Raw genomic sequence first — 6765 nt, 5'->3', positions numbered from 1 at the left:
GGTCCCTTCTTGTCTGGCTGACACTGGCAGCGGTAGTTAGGTGTCACCTAGTCGCCACTTTGATCAGACATGGGGATGGGTAAAATCAGGTGATGTTGGGAGCTTAAGAGGGAACCCCACTCCCACCCCAGGTATGGAGGTTGGCTTTCAAATCTCCTGCCATGTTGAACAAGGTTCTTCCTGGGCCCGCCAGCCCTGAGGCAGCTCTAGCCTCCAGGGGGTCTCTGTCCACCCCACCCACCCTGTTGTCCCCTGGAGGCGACCCTCCTCCCGCTCCCTCCCTGCCTCCCCTCCCTCACAGTAGGCCTCGGCCCAGGTTTTTGTTTTTTTCTTTTCCTTGTTTCTGTTTTATCTTGGTTTTTTGTTTTTTTTTTTTTAATTTATGGAATATCATTTAAAAATTTAAATCACAGAATGAATTCTAGAACCACTTGTGGCTTTTTATCATAGGCCGAGAACAATGTATTTTCTCTTCCTATGAATTTTCCTGTCCTGGAAAAAATGCAAAGTTGATCTTGAAGGTTCCCAACCATCTTCCAGTTTCCCTGAGTCAGAAACACGGTGAACACGGTGTATTCGACCGTGTGTCTGTGTGCGTGCACGTGGGTGTCTGTCCTTATTCCTTTTGGGCACCTCGCTCTTTGGTCTTACAGAGTCGGCCTTCCTTGGTCGTGGACTGAGGCCGAACGGCCTCAGCGATCGGATTGAAGGGACTTGACTACAGTAACCCGGGTGGGGGAAATTTTATTGATTCCAAAGTATACATTTCTAAATGAATAGGGTGAGCCACACATTCCCCAGGGGCCTCTGTCCGTGGATAGGTGTCCGGGAGGGTCCTCCCGCAGCCTGTTGTGGTAGCTCCACATTGAGGAGAGGAAAATCATTCATTTCCCTAACGATCCTAGATGAGTCTGCTGAATTTTTTATGATGTCGTGGAAACATATAAAACACCCTTCCTACTTCACATAGCCAACCGCAAAGTTCATCCCAGGCACGACTATTTAACATCATGAATTTCACAGTGTAATAAAGGGAATGGTCTAGAGAGAGGGAAAAAAAATAAAGGACAGAAAGATTTTGTGTCCTTTTAAAACTTCCCCTCCACCCACTGATTTTGGAAACTTGTAGTCTGGCCTCTATCCCCAAGATGAGTTAAATCTTTTCTTAAAACTCCTGAGCGGTCCCCAGCCTCACAGGGCTTGTTTTTTGCCCAGCTGAAACCAGCGAAATGATTAACCACAATAATGGCTAAAGCGGAGAACCCTCCCTCTATGTATTTTTTAACATACTTTTATTCATTCATTCATTCATTCATTCATGCATTCATGCATTCATGCATGCATTCATTTAATTTTTTGAGACAGAGTCTCACTGTGTTGCCCAGGCTACAGTGAGTGCCATGGCGTCAGCCTAGCTCATGGTAACCTCAACCGCCTGGGCTCAAGCAGGAATACAAAATGTGTTCCATAAGAATCCAGTATGATGGGAAAACACTTCATTCTCAAAAAATAAGTTTCTCTTCTTCTTGTTATTGGTAGTTCTAAATGTTAGATTTTTTTTTCCCCATGGGGTCAAAAGGTACCTAAGTATATGATTTCAAGTGGAAAAATAGGGGACAGAAATCAGGTATTGGCAGTTTTTCCATTTTCATTAGTGTGTGACTTTCTAAAATAAATGCAGGATGTGAAGCAGTAATGCAAGTCAAATGTTTCAGTGAACAAGTTTCAGCAGTTCAACTTTATAACAATTATAAATAAACCTGTTAAATTTTTCTGGACAATGCCAGCATTTGGATTTTTTTAAAACAAGTAAATTTCTTATTGACAGCAACTAAATGGTATTTGTAGCATTTTTATCATACAGTAGATTCCATCCATTCACTATACTTTTCTAACTGAGTTGTCCTACATGCAAGTACATGTTTTTAATGTTGTCTGTCTTCTGTGCTGTTCCTGTAAGTTTGCTACTAAAATACATTAAACTATAAAAAAAAAGAACCCTCCCTTTATGTATTTTTTAACATTTATTTATTTATTTATTTATTCATTCATTCATTCATTCATTCATTTAATTTTTTGAGACGGAGTCTCTCTTTGTTGCCCAGGCTAGAGCGAGTGCCGTGGCATCAGCCTAGCTCACGGCAACCTCAGGCTCCTGGGCTCTAGCGATCCTCCTGCCTCAGTCTCCCAAGTAGATGGGACTACAGGCACGCACCACCATGCCCAGCTAATTTTTTCTATATATACATTAGTTGGCCAATTAATTTCTTTCTGTTTATAGTAGAGACGAGGTCTCGCTCTTGCTCAGGTTGGTTTCGAACTCCTGACCTCGAGCAATCCGTCCGCCTCGGCCTCCCAGAGTGCTAGGATCACAGGCATGAGCCACCACCCCTGGCCAGAACCCTCCCTTTAAAAGCTCTGTATTTCTGCCTAGGCCTATGGTCAGGAAAGTTGGGGGGTTGAGATGACAAGGTCTACCATACTTCCTCCTTTGCCGGCAAAGTAGACTCCCTCTCTCTTTCCTCCTCCAACTGCTGGTCCTCCTCATTCGGCCTCGTGGACAAGTGACCGACGACCCTTTGGTAACACCGAGACTTACAAGTTATGTTATCAATTTTTGTTTTGCTTTTTATTTTTTTTTTCTAGGACAGGATTTCTTTCACTCTGTCATCTCCCAGGCCGCCATGGCCTGATCGTAGCTCACAGCAACCTCCAACTCCAGGGCTCAAGTGATCCTCTCCACCTCAGCCTTCTGAGTAGCTGGGACTGTAGGCAAATGCTGCCACACCCGGAGTCATTATTTTTTCCTTTTTTTTTGGTACAGATGGGGTCTCACCATGTTACCCAGGCTCATCTCCAACTCCTGGGCTCAAGCCGTGCTCCCATCTCTGCCTCCCGAGTCGCTGGGATCACAGGCGTGAGCCGCCAGGCCCAGCCAGATTATTTAAAGGCGAGCTGCTTGCTATCCTGATATGAAAACCCCACATGAGCGAGTTTCAGGCACCAGACAGAGGGAGTCCCCACACTGCATCGTCACCATCATAGATGACGCTCACTAAAAAGCTGGGATTGGGCACGCAGTAGTGATCGAGGGGACATATTCTAGTGGAATAGCAGACAGGTAGAATTTCCAGAAAACACTAAATATCAGAAAGGCACAGCACTAAATGGCAGACAGACTTCCATTCCCTTGCGTCATGGGAATGGAAGTTTAGTATTTTCCTACTCCCAGAGTCTGATTAAAGCCCGACCTAGAAAATGTCTACATCTGATCCAAATCTATCAAGGCAATGGAAGGGGGGAACTGGGAGAGGAATACAGGAAAAGGAAGGAAGAAACAAAACAAGGTAGAAGGGGAGAAAGGAGGAGGAGGAGGAGGACGGGGAGAAAACTGCCTCCCCTGCCTCCATGTTACCCAATAATAAATGAAGATTGGCCACTTCCCTCCTCTCCCACCCTCTAAGTATGCCTGGAGGTGTATTGTACACCTATGGTTCAAAGAAATGTGCAGCTACTTATAATAATTGAAGAAATGCGGTGTACTAGGTTTCTGTGTGGTGGGACACCTGTCGAGGGCACTCACCGTGAATGGAGCTCGCAGGGTGGGAGGTGGCCCTGGGTGAGTCTGTGAGTTAGTCAGGGGTCAGTGAATGTGATGGCCTGGGACGTGACCAATCACTACTGTAGGTTTTATAAGCCCTGGACACCTAGGCCACCGTCAATTTATCTTCAGAAATGTCTTTCTCCAATAATACGTGAATCTTAGCTTACTGTCAGTGTTTTCACTTCCTAGAGTTTTCCATAGTTTTTAAGTTTTGGACTCCTTTGTAACACCACGACTTAAAACACAAACACACTGCAACGGCTATTCACAGATATTTCCTTTCTTTGTGTCCTTATTAATTCTGTAAGCTTTCCCCTACTTTTCAAGTTTTTATTGTTCTGTTCACTTTACCTTTTATCTATTTAGATTTTTATTTTTTTGAAACAGAGTCTCACTTTGTTGCCCAGGCTAGCGTGAGTGCCGTGGCGTCAGCCTAGCTCACAGCAACCTCAACCTCCTGGGCTCAAGCAATCCTCCTGCCTCAGCCTCCCAATTAGCTGGGACTCCAGGCATGTGCCACCACGCCCGGCTAATTTTTCTTTCTATATATATTACTTGGGCAAAAAATTTCTTTCTATTTATAGTAGAGATTGTGTCTTGGTCCTACTCGGGCTGGTTTGAACTCCTGACCTCGAGCAATCCTCCAACCTCGGCCTCACAGAAAGCTAGGATTACAGGTGTGCTGGGCCTGAGAGAAATTTTTATCTCTCCCTCCCTGCTTATGTCTTTTATTCTGTCTATAGCAGACATATATATATATATATAGAGAGAGAGAGAGTAATTTTTATCTCTCCCTCACTGCTTATCTCTTTTATTATGTCTATAGCAGATATATATATATGTATATATAAATAAAGAGAGAGACAGAGAGAGTAATTTTTCTCCCTCCCTCCCTGCTTAACTTTTTTACTCTGAATATATATATATATATATATATATATATATATAGAGAGAGAGAGAGAGAGAGAGAGAGAGAGAGAGAGAGAGAAATTTTTATCTTTCCTCACTGCTTTTGCTGGAAAGTCCCTTTTTCCTAATTTTTATTTTTGAGATAGAGTCTCACTTTTGGTGCCCAGGCTAGAGTGCTATGGCATCAGCTTAGCTCACAGCAACCTCAAAATCCTGGGTTGAAGTGATCCTTCTGTCTCAACCTTCTGAGTAGCTGGGACTAGAGGCATGTGCCACCATGCCCAGCTAATTTTTCTTTCTATATATATTAGGTGGCCAATTAATTTCTTTTTTTTCTTTTTTTTTTTTTTTTGAGACAGAGTCTCGCTTTCTTGCCTAGGCTAGAGTGAATGTTGTGGCATCAGCCTAGCTCACAGGAACCTCAAACTCCTGGACTCAAGCATCCTGCTGCCTCAGCCTCCAAAGTAGCTGGGACTACCGGCATGTGCCACCATGCTCGGCTAATTTTTTCTATATGTATTAGTTTGCCAATTAATTTATTTCTATTTATAGTAGAGACGGGGTCATACTCTTGCTCAGGCTTGTTTTGAACTCCTGACCTTTCGCAATCCTCCCACTTCGGCCTCTCAGAGAGCTAAGATTACAGGCGTTAGCCACTTAGCCCGGACTAATTTCTTTCTATTTACAGTAGAGATGGGGTCTTACTCTTGCTCAGGCTGGTTTGAATTCCTGACCTCTAGCAATCCTCCCACCTCAGCCTCCCAGAGAGCTAGGATTACAGGTGTGCTGGGCCTGAGACAAATTTTTATCTCTCCCTCCCTGCTTATCTCTTTTAATCTTTCCTTCGTAGAGAGAGAGAGAGAGAGCAATGGAAGTTTTTATCTCTCCCTCCCTGCTTTTTCTGTTAAGTCCCTTGTCCTTAATTTTTTTTTTTTTTTAGACAGAGTCTCACTTTTGGTGCCCAGGCTAGAGTGCTATGGCGTCAGCTTAGCTCACAGCAACTTCAAACGCCTGGGCTCAAGTGATCCTTCTGTCTCAGCCTCCAGAGTAGCTGGGACTACAGACATGAACCACCATGCCCGGCTTATTGTGTGTGTGTGTGTGTGTGTGTGTTTTGGTGTGTTTATTTGGCCAATTAATTTCTTTGTATTTATAGTCGAGAAGGTCTTGCTCTTGCTCAGGCTGGTTTTGAACTCCTGACCTTGAGCAATCCATCCACCTCAGCCTCCCAGAGTGTTAGGATTATAGGCATGGGCCACCGTGCCCAACCCCTTTTGCTTAATTTTTAATTATTAGGGTACCTAATATTTGTAAAGTTCTCAGGGGAGGACAGGGTCTGTCTCCCTCTATCGAACAGGGTACAATGCATCCTTGGTCACTGCAACCTCAAACACCTGGGCTCCATGGATCCTCCTGCCTCAACCTCATGAATCTCTGGGACTATAGGCCTGTGCCACCATATTTGTCAGATGCTGTTTCTTCACTCCTTCCCTCCCTCCCTCCCTCCCTGGCAGTACTGCTGAAATTCTGAGGAGCAGCTATTAGAATCCCAATTAGCCCCTAGGATGAGTTCAAAGAACAGATCTACATTTCTGAATCTATGACCCTAAAAGACATCAGATGAAAAAAAAAAAAAAAAAAAACGAAAAACAAAAACAAGAACTTCATCATCCTAGCACTTTGGGAAGCCTGGGTGAGAGGATCACTGGATGCCAGGAGTTTGAGGTGGCAGTGAGCTATGACGATGCCACTGCCCTTTAGCCTGGGAACCAGAGTGAGAGCCTGCCAAAAGAAGAGAAAAGAAAAGAAAAAGAGAGGAGAGACAGAGAGAGAGAGACAGAGACAGAGACAGAGAGAGAGAGAGAGAGAGATAGTTCAATCTATCCATTCCATTTCCTACCCTTTAGGTGACTGGGCCTCAACAGGGCAATGTGAATTGACAAAGTTAAAGTTGCTAACAAATGAAACGGTGGGGTTCAAACTCTCAGTTTTCCCAATAAAGCATATCCCCCTACCAACCATACTGTGCCACCTCTGAGAGTATATACCCCACAGAGGAGAGCCCTGGAGGCCCTTTTTGGATAGACAGAGCCAACGGGTGCAGATCGGGGAGTCTGTGCTTTGCAGTCAGTCTAGAGGCCCATGGAGCCATTCAAACTGCTTGTGAGGAAAAATACCACGTCCTAGGGAAACAGAGACATCTGCTATGGCCAGGTAAAATTTAGGAAAAGAAATGAAACGTCTCCTCCTCT

This window comes from Microcebus murinus, chromosome 20 (genome assembly GCF_040939455.1).
Source record: "Microcebus murinus isolate Inina chromosome 20, M.murinus_Inina_mat1.0, whole genome shotgun sequence".
In the NCBI taxonomy this organism is placed as follows: Eukaryota; Metazoa; Chordata; class Mammalia; order Primates; family Cheirogaleidae; genus Microcebus; species Microcebus murinus.
Note: the sequence above shows the minus strand (reverse complement) of the source record.